This window comes from Toxorhynchites rutilus, chromosome 1 (assembly GCF_029784135.1).
Source record: "Toxorhynchites rutilus septentrionalis strain SRP chromosome 1, ASM2978413v1, whole genome shotgun sequence".
NCBI classification, from domain to species: Eukaryota; Metazoa; Arthropoda; class Insecta; order Diptera; family Culicidae; genus Toxorhynchites; species Toxorhynchites rutilus.
In genome coordinates, this window is record NC_073744.1 from 46,908,023 (window position 1) to 46,933,585 (window position 25,563).

Sequence of the window (25,563 nt, forward strand, 5' to 3'; positions counted from 1 at the left end):
CGGTCTGGGATGTCGCCAATAAGCTGAATTTGTCAAGTTCATTCGTCCAGCGGACCAAGCAGCGGGAGTGCCTGCGTACATACAAGGTTCAGAAGGCTCCTAACCGCGACGGAAGGCAAAACATGGTGGGGAAGACGCGAGCCCGGAAGCTGCACACCGAAATGCTGACGAAGCCGCATTGCCTGGTAATGGACGACGAAACCTACGTCAAAGGGGACTTTCGTCAGCTGCCGGGCCTGTTGTTCTTCTTCGCAGAGGACAAATTCAGCGTTCCGGAGGAGATTCGCAAGCAGAAACTATCCAAGTTTGCCAAAAAGTACATGGTGTGGCAAGCGATCTGCTCTTGGGGAAAGCGGAGCGCCCCCTTCGTGATAACCGGCACGGTAAACGGGCAGGTTTACCTTAAGGAGTGCCTACAGAAGCGCTTACTACCACTATTGAAGCAGCACGAGGGCCCGACCATCTTCTGGCTGGATCTCGCTTCGTGCCACTATTCAAAGGACGTGTTGGAGTGGTACGAAGCCAACGGGGTCACCTTCGTGCCAAAGGAAATGAACCCGCCCAACGCGCCGGAGCTTCGCCCAATAGAGAAATATTGGGCGATTATGAAGCAGGCCCTCCGGAAGAACCCAAAAGTTGTCAAATCGGAGGCGGACTTCAAGAGAAAATGAATCTCTGTTCAAAAAAAAACTACAACCTGACGTTGTACAGAACCTTATGGACGGGGTAAAGAGGAAGGTGCGAGCATACGGGCTTGGGCTCGAAGTATGAATAAAAAGAAAATGCCAAAAGTTGTTTAATAGTTTTTATTTTACTGTCTAAAATTTTCAAAAGGATCGGTCTACTGGGCGAATTTCTACAGCGTTTTTTCCGTGATGCAATTTGATGTGACACACCCTTTACACACCTTTATTTATGTTGTCATTATTATTATGTGTATTCCATAATATCAAAAATCCAGTTTGCCTGCCGCTATAAAATGGCTGATATCATTCTAAAAAAAATTGATTGGGATATGACTTCACTTGAATACACTGCATTATTAGCAACATAAATTCAAAAAGGTCGCCGCTACAAAATGGCAAGCCTGCATTATCGCTACGTTCAATCACAACGAAACCGTTGAACTTAAAAAAAATTTTTTTTACATATTTCATTTGCTTATACATATTAACCCTTTGCGGTCATAATAAATTTGTATATGGGTGTGGTACTAGTCGGCAGTAATTTCCCTTGAAAGAACAATGAAGAAGAACATGTAAAATTATGAACGGTCAAGAAGCTTTAGATTAGTATTTAGTGAACAGCAGTCTTCCATGTTTCACAAAAAACACTGCGTCCGGAATAAACATGTCCACGCTGCTGTTCACAGTTTTGTGTTTGAGTACAAACATGATTTTTTCGTACCTATGTTAGAAAATGTGACATGTTTGTATTCGTGGTATGTTTGGACATACGATGTTTAATCCCAATGTTTCACATGATGTTCGAACATGGTGTACAGTTTCTTTTGCATTTTCACCCCAAGCACCGGTAGTGCGTAGAGTAGAAGAAGCGAATCGGACACCACACCACCACCACTCAACGCGTGGTGTGTTGGTATGTTGACATGGAAAAAATGCTTTCCTTTCATGACAATGGGTGCTTTATCAAAAATATTGGGCAAATAAAATAAACTTCTATTTCTGTTCTGAACAAAATAAACATCGACACATAGCATATGTAGTGCAGTGTAAGTGTAGCTTTTAGTTTTTTCCTTCATTCAGTTTGTGATAACATCGAGAAATTAATGGTGTGTTTTAGCCGCTGAAATTTCTCTGCTGGTTCTGCTATGTGCCGCTGAAGGTTGCATCTAAAACTAATTTTTGGGTATTTATATTTTTGGTCAGCATTTGTACGACGTCGCCCGCTATGCAGTCGGTTCCCCAGACTTTAATTGCCAACATGCACGCAAAAAAATAGAAAGCTTCTTTCTATTCAGAGAATGTTTTCTTTGAACGAAACCAAGGATTATTTAATTAGACTTGCAAAATGTGCATCAACGATCTATAAACTTTTACTTAGTCGCGGCAATGCATACACACACTCTTTACAGATACACGGGCCGAAGGTTGTGCAGTCCACTGATGATTCAACAAGAGCCAAAGGTTGTACCGCTCATAACAACTCTACACGAGCTGATGATTGCGCCGGCTAGTGATCATTCTATCCTGGATTCCTCGAGTCGAAAAAGACGCACCACGCTAGATATGGGGTGCAGACTAGGGGGTCGTTGCTGATTAACGGTCAGCTGCATCCCAATAGGAAGTATCCCATGTCGGGCAGACGTACAGAGCACTGAAGACTGCAACATCCCAATTATGAGAACACTTGTAATACTAACCTCGAGCCAACCGCGAGTAATCGGTTACATATTACCAACATAGTTGTAAGCAAACATTGTCAAAATATTGAACTCCCGGCCCCGTTAGGCTGACGCCATATGAGCCTTAATAAAAATATATATTTTGGTGCATGAACTTATAGCCTTGTAGTTCGTGCAATTTTTGAAATGCGAACTAAATTTCAAGTTCGTTTCTGTGAAAAAGTATTCTACGAAGAAATGTTTTGGGATGAATAATTTCTTTCCGTGTATGAAAAGAAACGAAACGAAAGCAATGAATACTGCGACATCGGGTGATATGTTTGTACATGATGTTCTTGAATTATAAACATCGTGTTTGTTTTCACATGTCTATGTTTGTGTATCATTGTTCGTGTTGGGGATAGACACTCAACACTAGCGAGAATCATGTTCGAATTCAAACAAAAACATGGAATTTTCACATCGCTTGGACATGTATAAGTGTTTTTCGGAAGACTGGTGAACAGTGTATTTTAATCTTATGTTTTATATAGTAGCACTATTCACGAAGGAGAATCCCAGCATCGTGACCAGTGTTACCACATTGAATTTTGTACCAGAAGGGTCAAAAATCTTTCTCATCTGTACTTTTTTCTCAAAAATCTGTACCATCGAAAATATTCGTTGTAAAGAAAAAAATATAATTTATTAGCATGAAAAAAAAACTCATTTATTTACTACAAATACTACATTTGCAAGTCATTCGCGTGTTTGATGATACTTATACATAGTTTTTTGAATCTAGATTGCATACTATGTATCATTTATTAAAATTTTTGAGCTACCACCACGATGTTTGACCGAATTCTTTGATCTCAAGATAGCGTTCATCGTATCGTTGCTGAGCCGATTTCAAAGCTCATCTTGTTCTGATTATATTCAGAAAAAATCGTTCGACAGTTGCCGAGGAGTGAGGCATAGTGAGAACGTTACAAACAAGACTTCGAAGCACCGAAAAGCCGAGCGAACCGTCAATTTTTTTTAGGCATCAAATTCTTGTCGCTTTTCGAATGATCTTTATATTTAATAGCATTGGACATTGAAACAACGTCAGATTTCTCGCAGATAATAGTGTGAATAGTCAAATAAAAATCTTTTAGCTCTTCATGTAGCACCATGAATTCAGGTTTTTCAGCCTGGAACAAACGATTCAATCTGTTGATCTGGAGCAAAACATACGAAGATCAATCATTGCATTGTAAATGCTATTCTGATCAGCAGCATCAAACGATACTGCGGCGTAAAAGTCACCATGTACCTCAATGTTGATTTGTTCAAATCTAAGAAATTCCACAAATGGAAAAAATCTGTACCAATCTGTACTTTTTTACGAAAATCTGTACTCTGTACCGTACAGAATCTGTACCATCCCAAATAAATCTGTACGTGTGGTAACACTGATCGTAAATATTCTCTTATGTTTCCAGGTTTTTGTCTTTTGTTTTGTACCGAGTGCCGTTATCTTCTATTCATAAGAGCTCCGTACCGTAAACAGATTTACAAGACATTAAAATTTGTTCAGAAAAAGTGTATACTAACATATGGTTGCATAAAATATAATGGTTAATCGACTCATAGAACATATTTCATCTTTTGCAAACACAACTTTAAATTGTTAAAATTTTTTACACATTTTTCTCATGAATCTCAATAATTTTTTGGTCTGTTTCTGCTCCTTTAATCAATTTCTATATTAATTAACCTATACAAGTATTTTATGATTAAAATGCTTTTAGTTTGTACTTAAATTTAATACCAGATGAATGAATTCTATGAATATGATTTTCGAGATAAATTCATATATTCAACAACATGAACATAATACCATCATATTGGGTTGGGGAAAAAGAAATGTCGTATATTGTCAATATATGGCAACACCTAAACATATCTTGTGTTGTACTTATCGCATCGGGTCATACTATACGGCTATTTAAAGACGACAATCTGTGCTACAAGTGTCTTTTTGACAGTGTTGTGATTGTCCTTTTCAGTCTCAAGTTATAGCGTGTCAAAGATGGAGTCCACCAAGCAAGAAATTCGCCATATTTTACGTTTTTACTACCTGCGAGATAAAACTGCAACAAAGGCGGCCGAAATTATTCGTGTAATTTATGGACCCGATACTGTGACGATTCGCACAGCACAGCGTTGGTTTGATCGACTTCGTTCTGGTGTAGTGGCTGTCGAAGATACACCCCGTCCTGGTAGGCCAATCGTCGTGGAAACCAAGTAGATCGGCATGTGAACACTCGCTTGATCGGCCAGGAACTGGGTATAGACCATAAAACCGTGGAACCATTTGCAGAATATTGGATTCCAAAAAAAGCTGAATGTATGGGTGCCACACGAGTTGAGGCAAAAAAAATTTCTAGACCGAATCAACGCCTGCGATGCACTGCTGAAACGGAACGAACTCGACCCATTTTTGAAGAAGATGGTGACTGGTGATGAAAAGTGGATCACGTACGACCACCCTAAGCGAAAAAAGTCGTGGTCGAAGCGCGGTGAGCCAGCCCAAACCATCGCCAAGCCCGGATTGACGGCCAGGATGGTTTTGCTGTGTGTTTGGTGGGATTGGAAGGGAATCATCTACTATGAGCTGCTCAACTATGGCCAGACCATCAACTCGGTTTTCTACTGTGAGCAGCTTGACCGTTTGAAGCAGGCGATTGACCAGAAGCGGCCAGAAATGATCAATAGGAATGGTGTTGTTTTCCACCAGGACAACGCTCGGCCTCACACATCTTTGATGAACCGCCAGAAGCTACGGGAGCTCGGATAGGATTTCCTATTGCACCCACCGTATAGTCCAGACCTGGCTCCAAGTGATTATCATCTCTTCCGGTCCATGCAAAACGCTTGCGAGAACTGGCTGTCTGAGTTTTTTGCAAATAAGGAGGGGGGGTTTTATAAGGGGGGATAATGAAGTTGCCTTCTAAATGGCAACAAGTTTGCGAACAAAACGGCGCATATTTGACTTAAATTGGATAATTTTAAGTATGTTAAATGAAGCGTCAAATTTCGATCAGAAATACGACATTTCTTTTTCCCCAACCCAATATAACATGAACATGAAATAGATCCTGTTGCTGAGCAAAAACATTTGGTCCAAGCAGAAAGAATATTTTCAATTCACTATAGCAGTTTACTTATATATTTCATGTGCGATATAATATGAAATTGTCGAGATTTTCGGTTTTATTTATCTGTGCTACAAATTGAAAAACCTTGTAAACAGATTAGACTCCAAACCTGGCATCCCTGGTTCTTTCAACTGATTTGCCAAAGAAAATCTACGGTGTCGACATCTGTGGCGACATTAGTGTTTATAGGACAAATTAAAATTTGAAAGAATATTTTTATTTGGTATTATTCAATAGTTTAAAACACGTAGTGTTTACCTTAATTGAATCCCGCACAAACTGATTATTATTATAAAAAATTATCTTTAGACACCGTTCACGACCAATCCATTGATTCAATATGAAAATCCATAGTCTTTGTCGCTTCGCAAAAGTCATGAGTCAGATTCTGCGATTTAAGGTGAAGGAGGAAGGAAGCCATTGTAGTAGTATAGGTAAAACCACGTGTAAAAATGGGGTAATAGTGTTTGTGAGAGAAGATGAAAGCACACGTAAATAGATCAATTCACTTATCAGACCGGCGCTTCATTGATACGAGTCTTTGAAAACATTTTTAAAAAAATAACAATTCAATACTAAAGTAAAATGTATGAACGATATGTTCCGATGAACAATTGCAAATATAAATATATATAGAAGGTGCATTTGCATATGAAATAAAATTCTGATTATACGCGAGCGTAACATGAGCAAATTTATAACACATGCGAATTGGGGCTCTTTAAGTATTACCAAGCTCTTGCGCATAGTAACTCGATGTTGATAATTCCTTAATATTTTTCTTCGTTGGTTGCATTGTTTTCACATATTCACGTTGGAGAGCCTTAACCCTTCTCTTCATTGACCGAGGCATTTTGATTGAATGTAATACTTTTCCGTTTACTGTTTTTGAAAGCATAGGCAGCCGTGGCAGTGTTCCGAGCTCTGCAATACAATTTGCTTAACCAATGTTAAAGTTGCTAAAACTTACATTATAAACCCATTAAACGTAAAAATAATAATTGTATTGATATCAACACAATTTTATTGTATTGATTTTCATGACATGAAACGCTATGACTCAGGAATAACATTTTATTGAGTGGTTTTTATAGCTGTTTCGATGATGTTGTCTGGCATCAGTGTCGAAAAAATAACGATGCTTTCAACAATACAAACAAAACAATTGCCGAAAATTTAAAAATTAAAATTTAACTTTCAGAGCACTAGCTCGAGTTTTACGACGTTTTTTACTATACAGTGTGACAGCAGATGTGCATGTGCGGATCGAAGTTTAGCTCAATATTGACAGCTGAGATGAAGACTAATTGAGATTGAATTTCAGTTGACCCGTGAGCGGACGGCCTTAGAATACATTCAAGGTGTGTAATTTGGCATAGAAATATCAACTAAGTACTAGTAAGTTGAAATATTACATTTTTTCTTGAAATAAGTCATATTTCAATCATAGAAAAAAAAATCATTCACACTGTATATAATTGAATCATATATTATCGAGTCTGTATATAATCGAGTCCGACCTGTAATGCACCTGTTCGACTCGAGTTTGGCACCTTGGTGCGCGCGATGCTTTGACTTGAACAATGCAGCAGAATGTAGAAAAAAATGACCGGTGCTGTAGCGCGTCATTGCATTTTTTTCTTCTTTTTTATTGTTCATCGTTTAGGTGGCTATTGACCAGAATCTTCTTCAGACCCTCTCAATATAAATACTAAAGAACATAATGAACGTTGTTAGAGCACGGGAATAGGCGGGAAATGTATTTTAATCTTTTATTAAAAATAAAATGTCAGTTTTTTTAACATGATGCCTTTTAACTCTCTCTATTTCAATGTATTTAACCCTAAATGTGTAACCAAGCTATAAGATTGGTAAAGTACATCGAAAATTTTGACACGTTGTTTGCATTTTTGCGTATCATAACACTTGGAAAAACATTGTTAATAATGCATTTTTTTTTTGAAAATTCAAGTTAACTTTTTGAATAACGAATTTAGTATGAATATATTCGTAAATTTAACTTCACCATGTATTTTTATGATGATATGATACTATAAAATCAGGTTCTAGTGATAGCTGATAGTACCTTTCTAAATTAAGGAAAAGATTCTCAGCTTCGTACCACTGTGCGTGGTAGAATTCCTGGAACATACATTGTCGGACAAGAACCAGTTGATACCACTGTAAAAATATTCCTAGTAAAATCACAACTTCAGCTAGTGCAGTCAAACGTTGGATTGTGCCAACCAAGCTTCATCAGGTAATCCCAGTTATATAAATCGGATGTTATCATGCATTCTTCGGTTCAATTTCATCGTTACTAAGTCTCTATGTTCCAGCCCGATGCGTGCAAACATCTGTTATAGTGGTTGAATATTTAATTTCCGCGAAAAAAAAATCCCACCTCAATTAGTATCTTCTAACCACGGGTACTTTTCAGAAGGGGGTTTATTTTAATATCGCAAATTACCCGATCAACTGGAAACCTACTACTATTGTCACAACAGCTTTTACCAAGCATTCGTTATGGTCGAAAAAAGGTACGCATCTGTATGACTGTGCGCGCGGTATATCTCTGCAGCGTTATAGAGTTCATGATGATGCAATCTGCTGCCAACATTTCGACATACAGTCTATCACAAAATTGAGTATACACCTCGTGCTGCTTTGTTATATTTGAGTTTGTCGGGTTAAAAAGTAAATAATAAAATGCGACTTATATTCATCGTAAAAAAATTTTCACATTTCTACTTCAGGTTTAAAATACAAACAAAAAACCTTCAATTAAGACGTGGCAAAATTGAGTGTACAGTTCAAGTTTATCTTAAAAAGAAAATTGAAATCAGTTCAAAAATGATAACAGATAACAAAAATCAATCCCCCTAGTATTTAGTATGGTCTGCAAGCGCCGAGGCGAGATTTCGGAACGAGGCGAGCAGACGGAAATGCCTTCGTCGTTATGAGTTCCGCTTTTTCCCTGGATTTTTATCCTTCAGATGGTTCTTGAGTTCTCACGATGGATACTCAATAGTGTTCAAGTCCGGTGATTGCGGAGGTGTTTTGAGTTGATTGGGACATTTTTTGGGTTTTGATTGGGTTTTTTGTTTCGCATTCACCTTTGAGATGAAATACTTTTCACAGCCAACACGACCTCTCAGATTGTTCCTGTATGCTGCTCTCCGGACAGTGTCTGCGCAGACAGGTCTTCCAATGATGTCGGCTACTTCGGTAGTCAATTTAGGAATGTTTGTTTCAGGGTTCTATTGCAATGTTCGAACAGTTACCCGTTCATCATCAGAAGATTGGATTCGTTTGCGTTCCATGTAGAGATTTTCCATGGTTTCTTAGTATTTCCACTTGTTTATGATTTTCTTTACTGTAGAGTGGGTTCTTCCGACAGCAGCTGCTATTTCCCGCAATGTCTTTCCTCCACAAGTCTTACTTATTATCATTGTACGTGTAAAAATATTTCTTTCTTTCTGGCAAGTAATGTCATTAAAAAAAATTTCAAACACCAACAAAAAACAAAAAAAAACACTGCCCAAGCAGTGGTTTGGTGTTGGCGTCACACACTGACGAAAAAAGAACGCTAATTCGCAAAGATTTTACAAAAATGGTTAATTTGTTTGGAGAAATTTAAGGTGTACACTCAATTTTGCAATGCTCAGAATAGAGATTGTTTAATTTTTTTTGGAATAAATTATTAGCAAAAAACTTTTCGCGAAATTTTCTTGCGCGCATAGTTAGTCAAATGTGTGTGTTATTAATATACATCAAAAGAAGAAATGTATTCAAATATGTTGAACCAAATAAATGGCGAGTCTCGTTAAGTAGCATGTGTATACTCAATTTTGGGATTGACTGTATGTACTTAATATGCAATTAATGCTACACCGTGTTTCATAACTATAGAACCACTCCGTTTTTCTGAGTGTCCAGAGATATGCAAGAAGTCGATTGAACTGAAGTATACAGTGTAGAATACAATAACTATATTCGTTTATAGGATTGGCCATTTGAACTTTATTGTTGTGTTCAGGCGAGACATAAAAAAACTAAAATTCCATTGTTGTACTCGTTCTACGTAGAGGATACTGCTCATTTAAGCTCTTCAAATCACTCATACTGCTTATAAGCTGCATCTACTATTCGTACGATCACTACTCATAAGTACTTGACAGGGTTTTGATCTGGTAAACAAGCAGACCAGGCTAGAATCTGAAGCCCCTATTCTAGACTGACCAAATAGTTCAGGAATGAAAACGGGCCACGTAAGCCAAAACAAATTTATCAAAAAGTCATATTTTTTGAAGAATTTTATTGAGTTTATATGTTGTTTAATTGCTGAAGAGACTTTGCGAAAGAGGTTAGGATTTTTAGAGATTTTATCGAAAAATTTGTCACATTCCAGATCAAAGTTCTGTTCGGCGTTTGTAATAATAGTTAATGGTTTGAAAATTTAATCGCGACGATATTTTATCCAAATATTGATTATTGAGAAAAAATTCTATCAACAGACGCGGTACTGCCAGGTAAACACAAAATATAATCAGTAAGCTCCACGAATTCCTTACATTCTAGAAATTTGTTCTCCATTTCTGAAAATAATTGCACACAATGATTCACAACTAGTAAGGATTATTTGTTCCACTTTTTGGCTTATTAGTTATAATTCCTGTAATCTATATGAACTGGAAGTTTTTGTAATAGTTGGCACAACTGTTGTCGTCATGTGATATTTTCAGATTATTTATTTATCTATTTATTGTTGGTGTGAATATTCATTGAGTTGTGTTTATATATTTTCAAGTCAATTTATTTACAATCTTTCTGTGTTTATTTATTCATTGGTTAGGATAGTTAGTAATTAATTATAAGGTCAGATTCAAATATTTAAATTCGAAAACTCACACTGAAACATTTACAGTATACCTCCACTAGGTCACAACTGAAAATTAACTAAAAGATTCTCCAGAAAGTATACGCTTAAGAGCTTAGTTTCCCCATCCAGCTCAAGGAGTGGGTGAGGAAATTTCTGTCCTCACCGCACTCCCCAGGTACCCTGTATTGTGTAGTTAATTGTCCATGTGCACATGTAACGTCCCGTTAGTTTAAGCAAAGTTGAATGTACAATAAATGTAATTAAAATTGAAATCGTAGTCCACACATCCAGCAGGAAGTTTGTCGTCATGTCGTTTGTTAGGAATAAAAGTCGTTAATATAAATGTGATCCTGTAATCGTTCATTTTATTGTTCATTAACATTTCACGAACTCCGTGTTCTGGAGTTAATGTCTGGAGTTTTTGTAGGTCCGTTTTTGTTTCTCAGATGGCCGTGCCAGTCTGGTAATTTGTTAGATTAACGTTGCCTGTAATGAGAAAACCCTGTAGTTGTTTCCCGTCGTAATTGGAGTAATTCTCAGGCGTTGACGTTTCTGAGAGTGTCTTCTATCAGCTTTCACTTGCTGGAATTGGTACTGCTCGATCATCCCCCGATCCTTACAAAAGGGCACAATTTAGGCCTGTGTATCAGGCCTCTAGCTGGGAAATCGAACCCTTCTTCGAGCTGGCCGTAGATCCTGGGTTGTCTTTTGAAACCCGGTCCGCTACATTTTTCACTAATGCTACTTTGAATCTCTGCCCATTCAGGAAAGGACTTAAATCCTTCAACCTACACAGACGAACCACACCCGTGGTGATTAGACTGGGCCAAAACCTGTAACATTGAACCTAACGCTCGCTTAATCCATTGACGATCAAGCTGTAAAAAATATTGTCTATATCGGCATGAATTGCAAAAAGTTGATAAAGCGTAGGTCCTCCTCTGTTCTCAATTAGTTCAAATAACCTGTTCGGCATACTTTCAACCAAGCTTTGGCATGTTGAAATCTGTATCTCGTTCCACGCAGATGGAACTGCTTGTTTAAGCTCATCAACATTTTAGTACTGCTTGTTGTCTGCATAAAGGGGAAGTGGGGGCATAGTGGTCACCCTAAGGAATATGCCCATATCCGGCGCCCACATACCTATTTAATTCCCGTTTCTCGAAGAATATTATAGTTCAACTCATTGTTCTTCAAGATAGCATACGGCTTTTACTATAAAAATTCAAAATAGTACACTTTTCATCATTAGAAAAAAAGGTGAAAAATCGAACTTTTTTTTTTGCTTGGAGGTAAAGTGGTCACCTAGTGGGGGCAAAGTGGTCACCCGCCCATATCAAGCTAAATGGGAGAATTTTCTGCGTTTTTTTCGTCCAATTTTATTCAAATTATATTTGTTATAGTAGGTACATGCATGAAATAAGCTTGGCCTATTCACCTAGAGTCTCAATTTAAATTTTCTCTTGCTTACAAAAGCGTAGTAAGAAACACATTACGTTCCGCATAATGAGGCTTGGTTTAGTTGGAATGGCATATTTATCCGGGGCCAAAGCCACAAAAGGATCTTCTTCAAGAGCTGAATGTGATGAGGTATATCAGCTTTAGTAAACAGAACATTGTAAGTTGTTATTCACCTATGACCACTTTGCCCCCAAACATGAAAATAATTTCTACGCTAATTAATCGCTGAGATTGAAAAAAATATCTCTTCACCTCTCTTAGGATATGTGAACAGTCGTCCAAACTGATGATTTGTCCAATATATTAGATTAAATAAACTAAATTTCACGAGAAATTCCTTAGATACCATGCGCATAGGACTACGGCCGAATGGCTATCGAGAGAGTAATTTCTGTTTTTATTTGTATTTTGACATGCGACAGCTCTACTGAAGTACAGGGTGACTTAAAAGTCATTAAATTCTTCAGACATAAGGTGACTGACTATCAATACGGCTTCTATAGTCAATAGTTATACTACCAAACAAGCAGGTGACCACTTCGCCTCCCATGACCAGTTTGCCCCCATTACCCCTACTCTTCGTACGATCAATCCCCACAAGTTCTCTATCGGATTCTGATCTGGTGAACAACCGGCCAATCCAGAATCCGAATCCCCTGTTCATTGAACCATGCCCTGGTCGCCCGGCTCTTATGAACTGATGCGTTATCCTGTTGGAATACCAGTTCATTACGATGGTTTTGATGCAAAAACGGCAGCAAATGTTTTTGAAGTACTCCGACGTATTCCAGACTGTTTATTCGTGTTGACGGAAAAGCAATCTCCAACCGTCCATCTTGACAAAATCCTCCCAAAACCAATAAAGTTCCTCCTTCAAAGTTCCGTGTCGTAAAATAACTTGGCTCGTTCCTTATATCTCTGCAGTATGAATCAAAACTATGTGGCCCATTCAAGTTGAATTTCTTCTCATCAGAGAAGATGACCTGAAAGAATAGACCGGCTTAACAAATTATTTAATTGAAAAGATAAGTGACTACATACATTACTCCAATCTCTACTAGTGTTGTCACTTGTGGCGGGGCAAAAGGCGTGGTGCTTGTTTCCACTTTTGTCGTTGAATACAAGAACAGCCTTACAATATTCTGTAGATTGTTATTCGCGAAACGTCAAGCGATAGTTCTGCCTTAATCTGGTTCAAACTCTTCAGTGAGTTGCGTATGGTTTTAATTATTTTTCGTTGAACTCGTCTAGACAGCTTTTTTTGGTTCCGCCTTTTTCAGTTTTGCAATATCCATCAGGATTAATCAAAAAGTTTATAACATGGTGCCCAAATCACATTCGCGGTAAGCTAAAATCTTCCCTTTTTCCTGTTCCGACAAGTACGTTCCACGCGGCATTTTAAAGCCTTCACGAACACTTTATACCACGCTCATTCACAAAAGTAAACTGAGCCACGAATGAAGTGAATGACTATTACATACAATGGTTCTATGTGATTCTACATATACCACTACACATCTATATGAATTAACATAGTTTGTCAATAGATGCAGAAGAAATCTGACAAGACCGCTGCTTCACAACTATTCGCACGGGATTCTATTCAAAAAGGCCTAGTTTAGCTATCTACCATCAACACAAATGAACAGTCAAATCAAGTACTTCAGAATCATTTATTTCTGTTTTTGGAACTAAACCACCGTGAGAATTGGGTAATTTGGCATCAATTCATAAAATCCGTAAAGTCATGGCATGGTTTCATGAATAGGGGCTTCAAATTCTGGACTGGTCAGCTTGTTTACTAGATCAAAACCCCATCAAGAACTTATGAGGAGTGATCGTACGAATATTAGATGCAGCTTATAAGCAGTATGAGTGATTTGAAGAGCTTAAACGAGCAGTATCCTCTGCGTAGAACGAAATACACACTACAACATGGCGCAGCTTGGTCGAAACTACCCCGAATGGGTTATTTTAACTGATGGAGCATCTTTAGCATATTTACGTATTAGAAACTTATTGTAATTCATGTGAAATTTACGTTAATTTTGTAAAGGAGTTAGAGTTTTTCCATCTGGTTCTACAGTTATGAAACACTAGAATTTTTGTTTTTTTAATTTTTCGCGTCTGGACACAACAATAAAATTCAAATGGCCAGGCTCATAAATGAAGATTGTTATTATATCCAACACTACATACTTCAATCCAACCGACTTCTTACATATATCTGGAAACTCAGAAAAATTGAGTGGTTCTATAGTTGCAAAACGCAATGTATAAGAGGTTCAATCAAGTGATTCCTTCCTACATCACAATGAGTGTTCTTTTGACGTAGGACTACGTCTAACCGGAAGATATAGGGGGTGAAATGGAAATCTAGGCACTGAACAAGTAGGAAAAAATGCAAGATTTGGAACGCTTATAACTCGAGCATTTCTCAATAGATCGCAAAGGTTTTTGCATCAATTGATAGGAAATATATCTACGCATCTATCATAACGAATAACATTTCATTTTTCTTGAGATAAATAATTGAATAATTGTGAAATATCAAGCATTGTCAAAATGCACTATGTGCCCATTTTTGATTGGTCCATTTTGTGCTCCTCAAATCGTACCGACCAAAACGGGCAACCAGAGCAGCAGCGAAATAGAATGAAGCACGATTGGAAAGGAAAAAGAAAAAACTGAACGAAACATTGGTCGCAGTCTCACACATGCGTAATTCTCGAGCCAGCCAGTCAGCTTAAAAATCCCCGCTCCGCTGCCGTAACGATCATTCTCATTCAAACCGTACACCACATCAGTTCGCATCACAACACATCAACAAACCAACCCAAGCAGCCATGTCTGGACATGGTAAAGGAGGAAAAGTGAAGGGAAAGGCAAAATCCCGCTCGAACCGTGTTGATCTGGAGTTCCCCGCAAGGGTAGCTAGGCCGAGCGCGTTAGTACCAGTGCACCAGTCCACCTAGCCGGCGTTATATAGTTTCGGCCGCCGAAGTGATCGAGTTAGCTGGCAAAGCTGCTCGCGACGATAAGAAAACCCGCATTCGGAACCCGCATTGAGCTTATTGATAGTTGGGGACTTTCCAGATTATTCAATTTTCACCAATTCTTAAATTGTTTCCAGATTGAAAGTACAGTAATTTACAATTAGTTCGACATTTAGCTAATTGGACGGACATGTAATGCGACTTATTTAGTTGGACATTTTTGTAAACATAGAGATCCAAATTATGACCCCACATTGAAAGTCGACACTGTACCACTGTCATCACAAATGTTCAATTACAGGTTAAAATCGCCTCCAATGCGACACTGAGTGGCGCGTCAGCACGTCGCATTGAATGTAATTTACTATACAACATGTCACAAAGCTGGATGGGAAGAAATTTTCCAATTGTGAAAGCTGTGGCGAGTGGCAACAAATCGCTAAACAGGAAGGTTTAGCCGAACAAGATATCGAGTGACAACAAAACAATAAACTCTTTGATTGAAAATAATTTTGTGATCCTGAAAAGGACCCTTTTTAGCCTGCATGTGAATCCAACGAGCGAACAAATCGTAATGAATGTATTTTTTTGCCATCGCTCCCTTTTAACGCACATTCGTTCGTCTCGTTGGACTCGCCCCTCTGGCTGAGTCTGCCGATTTGTCTCTATCCTGTGAGTGTGTACCGCTAGAGTATAAAACACGCGGACCCCAAAAAAATATCTTATTTTCTTTCAAACCGTAAACCCGTGTGGTTGTACGGCATCGGCATCGTGGACGTAACAAAGGAGGACAAGTTAAGGGAAAGGCAAAGCCTCACTCGAACCGTGCAGGTCTCCAGTTCCCTGTTGGTCGCATTCACTGATTGCTCCGCAAGGGTAACTAGACCGAACGGATTGGTGCCGGAGCACCAGTATACCTAAAAGCGATTATAGAGTTTCGGTCGTCGGAGTGCTCGAGTTGGCTTGCAAAGCTGCTCACGACAATCAGAAAACCCGCATCAAGAACAGAGCAGCTTCGGTTCGGCGCTCATCAAGGCAACAATTAGTTTCAGTGAGTGGCAAAGTGTTTCTCCGGCACGTCGCATTAAATGTAATTTACTGAACAATATGTCACAAGCTGGATGGGAAGAAATTTTCCAACTGTGAAAGCTGTGGCGAGTGGCAAACGCAATAGCTAAACAGGAAGGTTTAACCGAACAAGATGGGAATATCGAGTGATAACAAAAACACAACACCAAAGGTTCTTTTCAGAACCATCAACATATTCATAAAGAGTAAACAGTAAACTAATCCATTTTTCAGGTAGATAGGTAGGTATTCACGTAGGAGAAGAAAATAAAACAATATATTTAAAATATATATTTAACAAAACCTGTCCCCTTTGTATAGTCCTACGTCACTCCGGTTATGTCCCCGACATTACCCATCCGTCTTTTATCAGAATAATACTGTAGAAAGTTTACATATTTTGGCATTTTATTAAGATTTTTTATATTAAGTTAGGTTATGTAACGGCTATTTCAATAGGGACGTTACAAAAGAAGACCGATAGGGATCGCAAACGACGCCAATCAAAGTTTTGCCATTTCATAATGGAAAGATATACGATCCAACAACGAGTGGAGATTGTTAAAATTTACTACCGAAATTCGGAGTCAATGGCTTCAACTTTAAGAGCGCTACGTCCAATTTATGGTTGTCATAATCGTCCTGCCAGATCAACAATTGAGCGTCTAGTGGAAAAGTTTGAGTCCACAGGCACAGTACAAAATGTTCTCGTGCCAGTGACACAAAGAAATGCCCGTTGTGTCTGAGAATATTGCTGCCGCTAGCGCATCAATTGAGGAAGACCCAACTCAGTCTTTCACACGTCGTTCTCAAGCGTTGGGAATCTCTGTGACGTCGTTGTGGCGAATTTTGCGAAAAGATCTTGAACTACATCCTTACAAGGTCAAATTGACGCAAGAACTGAAGCCGCTTGACCAACAGAAGCATCGTATGTTCGTGGATTGGGCTGAGCAACAACTTGAAAATGATCTGGATTTTCATTGAAAAAACATCTTCAACGATGAGGCTCATTTCTGGCTGAATGGCTTCGTCAATAAGCAAAATATGCGTTATTGGTCAGGCAGCAATCCACACGTACTCCATGAGTCACCATTGCATCCCGAGAGAAATACGTTTTGATGCGGTTTATGGTCCGGTGGCGTCATTGGACTGTGCTTCTTCCATGATGATCAAGACCGGCACGTTACTGTGAATGGGAATCGCTACCGCTCAGTGTTAACCAAATATTTTTGGATCTAATTGGAAGATATGGACTTGAACAATATGTGGTTTCAACAGGACGGCGCCACAACCCATACAGCGAATTTAACAATCGATTTACTGAAAACCAAGTTTGGTTAGCGTGCTATCTCACGAAATGGTCCATTCAATTGGCCGCCTCGGTCGAGCGATTTGATGCCCGTAGACTATTTCCTATGGGGCTACGTCAAGTCTATAGTCTATGCCAACAAGCCAGCGACGATTGATGAACTTTGTACACATATCGAACGTGAAATTGCAGCAGTATCCGCCGATTTGTGCTTGTGAACCGTCGAAAATTGGGTTCAGCGTCTGGACTTCTGCAAGCGTGCCCGTGGTGGCCATGCAAAAGAAATCGAGTTCCATACATAATGTCATCAAATGTACTTTCACATGAATAAAGAATTTCATTGATATCCAAAACCGTTTTTGTTTTAATTAAAGAAAAAACTTTTGTAGCGCTCTCATTGAAAAATCCGATGAATGCTAATTTCTTCAACAAATTCCACAATAAACGCGAACTTTAAAATCGACGGTGAGACCGGTGAGATTTTTCCAATCCACACTCATAAGAAATAGGGGAAAAGGGGGGAATTTGGACCACCTAAGCAAATCGCCTAATATTTCCAAACCAATACGGTATAAATAAAAAATGTCACATTGTATACTGAACTACACTTGTTTTCTCTCAATTAATAATGTTCAATCATTATATAAAGCTTCAATCTACCAAATATATCATAAAATAAAAGAGACGATTTTTGGACATTAAAATTTGATGCGGGGTGATTTGGTCCAGTGTGTGTTTCATCGAAAAAAACATACTTATGTTTATGTTAAGTATTTTGGGATAATGTTACAATCCGTAATAATGTTTTGGGATCGATACCAGGTGTCTTGGCCGGATTCCAGACCAGAAAAGTTGGATTGACACCATCTCGAATTCTGCATGAATCTTTTCACTGTTGGTCGAGCATTTCCAAACACTTTTGATGCTTGGTCAAAGAAAATCCTTTCTCGATGGCCTGAGTTGCTCTTTCAAGCTCCTCCTTCTTCCAACGTTGTCTGTCCATCCTCTTCTTGTAATTCAGCGGCATCTGGAATCGATTAGACCAATGAAAAGTCTCAAACCTGTAGGACCAATTCACCCCACAGAAACGTGTCCATGTCACCCCACACAACATGCAAAAATTAAAATGCAATTAATTCCATTTATTGTTATCAAACTGACAGTTTCGCTTCATCAAACTGTTCCTCTTCTGTAGGCGAACAGAACTTTACTGCACACTACACGAAAAGTTTGTTTAATCAGCGGGAAAACCCTTAAAACCACGATCGGAAAACTCACATTTTTTTACGCTCAAAGTAATTGATGTACTTATGCTACCGTTTCCCTCTACTTGTGAAGTTTTACCAAAGTGTTTTAACTTTAGGTACATACGGTTCAACAATAGAAGGAAATGACATCATAGAAAATCCAAGTTGAGCCGTAATTTTTGAGATAAAGGGGTGGTCCAAATCACCAAATATGACCAAATCACCCCGTGTTACCCTACATCACATTTAAGTCAATCAAATTTTGATCATTCAATCCGTTTTGAAAAAAATATTACTGCGCTAAATTACCGTCGCGAAAAATGATTCTCTCGTAATTGATGGGAAAACAAAGCGAAAATTTAGTATTTTTCAGAAAACTTTCTTCATCCCTCTGGAAAAGAACGAATGGTAGAATATGTCTAACAATACCAATCTAATGAAATATTTCTTCCTGCAATGTACTTTCCTGTATTCGAGCAAATTTCCGCTTTACGCCGTATATTACCAGCTCTGATAATCATTGATTCCGATTGTTGCATCTGTGCTACCACTATCAAAAGGTTCACGATCGCATTAAATCAACAGAGCCCTAATCATGAAATCCGATCTCCGCGGGCTGTTTGTTTCGACGTGATCTGGGGGAATTCTGACATAATAAAAAACCCAAGATGAGTCTCTTCAAGGAAGGGATTCTTTCCACACAAACAGTTGTATGGAAATACGCTCTCGAGCCGATAGAATTCCCTCGGCTGCTGGAGTTAACCCCTGCGTTACCGACCACAACCACGAGCACAGGAAGAGATCACATTAATGCAACGCGTGTTCCAAATGGGTTTAATACGTCTTTGTTTAATTCACCAGCACTAAACAAAAAAAAATCCCCTCTTGAAGAAAAATGCCACTCACTTTAGTCAGCTTCTAATTTTTGTGGTCATCTGATTCGGAAATGCGAAATTTGTTTACCCTAAAGTAGTGTTTTGATTTTGTCGCTTTTGAAGCGAATAGCTACTTTATGGCCAAAACTAATCACTTCGACCAACCGATTGGTCATCGAATCATTTCGATTCGACTTGAGAAGATCTGGCACGAAAAACGTAAGGGTTAAAAGCGTCACGATGAATGGAACAACTGTCTGGCTGCTGACCGGCAACTAGAGAAGAGGGATTCCATTCAGTACTGTTTACATTTTCCTCAGTATGTGTTGGATTGTTTCGCCGATGCTAATGATGGTGCTGATCACGGAGGCTCGCACAGGTGCTAGTTTTGATATGAACCAGGAAAAAATGGCTCAACCAGCGCAGTCATAGTTCGTCCGACGTCAAGTCAAGTTGTGATCAGCCCCCCGAGGGGATCAGAAAGTGACGAGTGACTTCAGCGATTGTCGGAAACCTTTTTGTACCGTCGGGAAGTGTCTGTGAAAGTGATTTTATTGTGCTGGGGGGAACCTTTGACGATTTGTATTGCCCTGAGCTGGACTTGGTGGTTCGATCAGATTGAGCTGATTTTACGATTGCTAAAAGGTAAACATAAAAGAGTTAATAGCACTGCAGAGCCTGCAACAGTGTCACGAAGAAGGTATGAGGCGAAGCGAATTACGTCTCGATTTATTATTAGGCATTTTGTGAGGAATTATCCAAAATTTGTGAAGTGTTTGAATGAGGGCCCTTCCGAAGATCTATGAAAGCAGATAATGAAAATATTGAATATTGAATACTTCTCGAATGGTGTATTTGATGGTAGTGCATCAACATACAGTCTACGTTCGTCATGTTCGGAAGTAGGACACGTCCGATTTCTTCATCCAAAGTGATTTTACAACCATCAAATACCAACCATTTCGGTTTTATTACATTATTCTGTACGCGAACAATGAAGCGTGATGCGAGTATTGACCAAAAAATGTACAATCACGCAGCTATGGAAAACGATTACTACCATCTACCCGGGACCAAGTACCAAATACGGTCCATCATTGTCACATTGAACTCATAAAAGTACGATGTGCAAACTTTTGGCCAACTTCAAAGGACTGTAACTCCATCAAACATAATCCGATTTGATTTTTTTTTGCGTCATTCGACTAAAAGTTTGATACAATTTCATGATGTGACACCTATATTCCAGGTCATTGGATCCTGGAGACATACCGGATTCTCAGGGGGCATATTTTACTTTTGAATCTAGTGATGGATATAGCTATAGCGATTAATCCGATTAAAAATCTATCTCTGTAGTTATTACACCGATCGAAGAAAAAACATTTTCAAAGCGAAAGACATAAGAATACAGGAATACAGAATTCCTCTAATTGGACATCTGGCTAATTGGACAGACATGTAATGCGACACGAATAATTGAACATTTGATTGTCCAATTGTCTAATTAGAGGATTTTGTAAACGTCCTTTGTGCAAGTTTTTAGCACAAGACGAACAAGTTAGACAAGTCCTTCGGAAATTCAAAATATCTCCGGTGTTTAATGGTCCTGGGAATATTAGTGCCATACCTTGAAACTTTATTTAAATTCCAATTGAATGGGGGAAAATAATCAACTCAGATAAGACGCTCTGTTTTATAGCATATTTTTCCCAGAGTCATTAATTCACTTGCTGGAATTTCTGAGTTTTTACTTGATCTTAAGACTTAAATTGATTCTGGGTAACTTCAACTCCCTACGATGATAACTGTTCTTCATTTATTTGCGATATGAGTGATAACTTCAATTTGTCAATTTGAAAAACACGCAAAGCTACAAGAACATCTGGAGAAAATAGGCTTAACGTATTCACCTATTCGTCCGCTTCATCGTTGGATTTTATGTAGGAAGTAATCCAAGGTGATCTCTTGTCAACCCTTGTTTCTAATGCTAATGAGCTGTGTCCACAGAAATACGTCGATCTTTCGCACAATATTGACTGGGAAAAAATAGTACTACGAGGGCTATCCAGAAAGAAGCAGACGTTTTTGACTAGCGCGGAAGTGGTTGCTGGGTATGCATCAAGCTGTGGTAATGGGTGTTCCGTAACTCTCTTATTTTTTTCGCTGTGAATAATTAAACTGTGTGATGCTACCCGCCACTTGTGAAGTGCGTTCATTGATTAGGTGTTTGTTGATAAAAAATTACTGACCAATTGCAATCCATCGCAAAATTTGCGAAGTGTACGGGAATGGAATAGTGACTGAAGCCGGGCATTGCAGTGGTGTAGTTATCACAGCTTGGTGCGTACCGAGCATAAGAATCTTTTGATAATAAGATGGATACTCTAGTCTCGCCCCTAGCTGCATCAGTCAAAGACGTGTGCCACTTTCTGGATAGCCTTGTATATCAATTTGACACACAAACTTCTACTAATCGAAGAACATGATTTAGTTTCTAATTAGATTTCCAACACCACAATTCAAACTTAGACGAAACGTTCCTCTGGTTCGGAATTTCGCCGTCGTCCTGCTGCTCCTTGATGAGACAAATTTCAATAAATCTTCTGCTGTAAAATGATTTCCTAAAATCGGCAAAATTAAAGTTTAGACATGAACATGAATTTCTAGAAACGCATTTACTGGCGGCTACGATCACTCCTATGAATACAAACGAGTATTCCAATCTCGTAGTATATCGTTTATAAATATCTAGTAATAACATTCACGAGGCGCAAGTGAGGCATTATTTGTACGATAGAATTCTCACTTGCGATTCTTTTGTGCAGTAATTCTGATGGTACAAATCTAGTCATTCGAAGAACCGGCCAAATGCTTTTTAAATTTGTTTAATGAGTTTATTGAACGAAATATTGTTCAGAAACAATGGAGATAAAAAAAAACAAAAAAAAGGCTAACCCTAACTAACCGATGTTGTTAATGTTGTGTTTCAAATGTTCAAGAGTTTGCGGAGAGTTGGCATAGATACGGTCTTTCGCATAACCCCACAAAAAAAAAGTCTAGCGGGTTCAAATCGCATGATCTGGACGTCCAATTGGCATCACCAAAACGCGAAATTATGCGTTCCTCAAATTTCGTTCGCAATATGGCCATGTTCGGTCGTGTTGTGTGGCACGTGGCGCCATCCTGCTGAAACCACATGTCATCCGTATCCATATCTTCAAGTTGTGGCAAAAAAAATCGGTTAACATGCGGCCATAGCGCTCACCATTCACAGTTACCGTCTCGCCGTCCTCATTTTCAAAGAAATACGGCCCGATGACTCCACCAGACCATAATGCGCACCAAACAGTGACTTTTGGCGGATGCAATGGCCTCTCAACAATCACGTGTGGATGTTCTGAGCCCCATATACGGAAATTTTGGGTGTTCACATAGCCACCGAGCTCGAAATGTGCCTCATCGCTGAAGAAAATTTGATGCGAAAATTCAGCATTTTGCTGCTGTTATTTGTTCACCCAACCGACACATTCCATGGTCACCACGCTCTAATTTTTGTACCAGTTGGACTTTATATGGATGTAGGTGCAAGTCCAAATGCAAAATTCGCCACAATGATGTGTTTGACAAGCCCAATTGCTGAGCACGCCGTGGAATCGAAACATTCGGGTCATCCTCCACACTGGCAGCAACAGCAGCAATATTTTCGGCCGAACGCACATTACGATGATGCACAGGTTTCACAATATCCGCTACGGATCCAGTTTGTTCGAATTTACGCACTACATTAGCGATTGTGTGCTCTGTAGGCCATCCATGACGACCAAAATCCGTACGTAATGCTCGAAAAACATTTGCCGGGTTTTCATCATTTTTATAGTATAATTTAACAAAATTAACACGTTGTGCGATGCTAAAACGATCCATATTGTAAAATGGCAGACATTCGACTAACGATATGACGATTTGGTTGACAGCTATGTTAAACGGTTGTCAGCGCAGGGCTGTATACTTTCGGAAGTCCGAAATGGAAAACCCTGTAGAATGTTAGCTGGAACCCAACATAGCTGTCTAATTATTTGATATCGTTGGATTGGATAGTGTACGTATGGAAGTTATATTTTTGAAATTTAGTGGGGAAGGATAAGTTGCTTCTTCTTTAAAAGTCGCAAACTGTATATGAAAATATGTTTATCGGCTGACAAAAGTATATGTAATAATTTGATGCGCACAAAATATTTGCAATTTTTCATATTTTCTGTTTGGACAACTCACAGGTTTCATGTAAGATCATATTTCATAATGTTCATTCAGAGATGAAATTCAGCAGCGATATTTACTAACAATTAATCATACAAACAATCACGATAACACGTACACGCAATAGGCCAAACAATGGATTGAAAGCAACGAAAAAACTTTTTTCTTAACTTGCCCTCACTGTAAGATTTTATGTTAACCTAATTCATGAATCGCCCCAGCTTTCCCTAGATTTTTTCTGATAATCGTGAAGTATATGAATACTGAATTGAAAGAATACATGAAATTGAAAATATATAGTTTTGCCTTTGAAACTACGAAAATCTAATTTAAGTTTTAACTCAAAATTGAGTATACATTAACAAAATAAACCCTGCCTTACATGCATAGATGACAATATCGTTTTATTTTTCGTACAAGTGTTCTTGTTATATTTATTTATTCCGTCCAGCGCAATTCAGTTCAGCTGCACTCGATCGTTCGCAAACAGTTCGTTCACAAACAGTTCATTGTCAAACAGTTCACTCGCAAACCGTTCTTTCAGAATCAGTTCGTTCACAAACCATTCGCTCGCAATCAGTTCGTGGAGAGAACTACTGTTCTTTGAAAAAGAACGACCGTTCGTTCGCTCCTTCCGGCGAACTAGTTCTTTCGTACCGTTCGTGAACGGTTTGCCCATTTCTAATTTCAATATTTTACTTAACCAAAAATTTCAATAAAATACTCCCATTTTTTTGGGCTGCTAACAATGTACGATATTAATTTGGGATACATTTTTATGTAGCAAAACCACGGTTTTAGAGCGTCGGCAAAACATTCTTTTAAAATTCGTTGAAAATGCAACAAGTTCATAAGTTCTTCACTGTAAACATACTATTCAAATTTCTTCAATTTTTTTTCTTTGAAACTCTATATAAAAAACAGCTTTTTCGGTGCCCTGGTAATATTGTAAATCGCTGAAATAATCAGTTATTGTTTCGATTTTATTGAGTATTGAGTTATTGTTTCGATTAGAGGCGAATGAACTGCAAAGTTTAAAGCCTCTTAAAAACAAAGAAGACAAAGAAGATTGTTTCGATTTTCGCATAACCAAAGGCGCAATAAAATGAATTCACAAGGTAATGTTTTTGGGGTAAACGGTCCGTGGCAACTATATAAGAAGAAAACGGTGTCGAAACGAATAATATAGAGGCAAATGAACTGAAAAGTTTAAACCCTTTTAAAGCCAAAAAAGAAGAAGAAGAAACAATTATTTTTTATCATATACAACCAAATGATTGTCTCGCGTTACTTCCTTCCGAAATTCAGACGTCTTTCTGTTTTCTTAGACATTGAAGGAGCGTTGAGCACTGTATCCATAATAATATAGTCCGACAATCTTCAGAGCCATTGATTTACACCAATTTTAAACAACTGTTTGTATAATCTGACAATCTGAAAAACACTTGCCTTTTAGTCATGGTTTCGGGAATTTAAAAGTAGGTACAACGAAACGGTTCGAAGAAGAGGAATTGTACGGGTCGTTGGACGCGGGTTGGAAAGTTCCAGTAGCTCAGAAAACTCAAATTGAGCGAAAGGCAGATGGAGCAAAATCTTCGCAAATCTATTTGTAAAATGTTTTTTGGTTTGGTGAGTGTGGAAAGAAAGTTAGAGCAATAGGCTAGAGTATAAAGTAAGGAAGGAAATCCAGTAATGCATACATCAGTAATACATCAGGACTGCCATAGTAATATCTGTGTTTTTGGTCTTGATTTTTTTTTTGCAGAAAATCTGTATTGATAACTGTTTAATAAGACGGTTTTCATGTTATATTCGCAACAAATTTGATTTTGTACTTGTATCTGATTACAAAAAAGGTATATAAAGAAAGTATGGCACCTGAACTGCGCCTGAACGATTTCCGCCAAAAACTAAT

The 25,563-nt window shown here is 38.5% G+C and overlaps 1 protein-coding gene across 4 annotated transcripts in view; it reads left to right on the forward strand.

The window, feature by feature from the left end:
- The window catches only part of LOC129763209 (sodium-independent sulfate anion transporter), a 119,810-nt gene that overhangs the window by 75,283 nt on the left and 18,964 nt on the right, over window positions 1–25,563 (forward strand). The window contains exon 3 of one of the 4 annotated variants that reach the window (XM_055762089.1): window positions 7,665–7,810. The exons of 2 other annotated variants lie outside the window; for them this stretch is intronic. The gene's annotated coding sequence lies outside the window, so the exon portion shown is untranslated. Of the gene's footprint in view, window positions 1–7,664; window positions 7,811–19,767; window positions 20,034–25,563 lie in introns of those variants that run through there. One more of the 4 variants, XM_055762087.1, reaches the window with a different exon arrangement.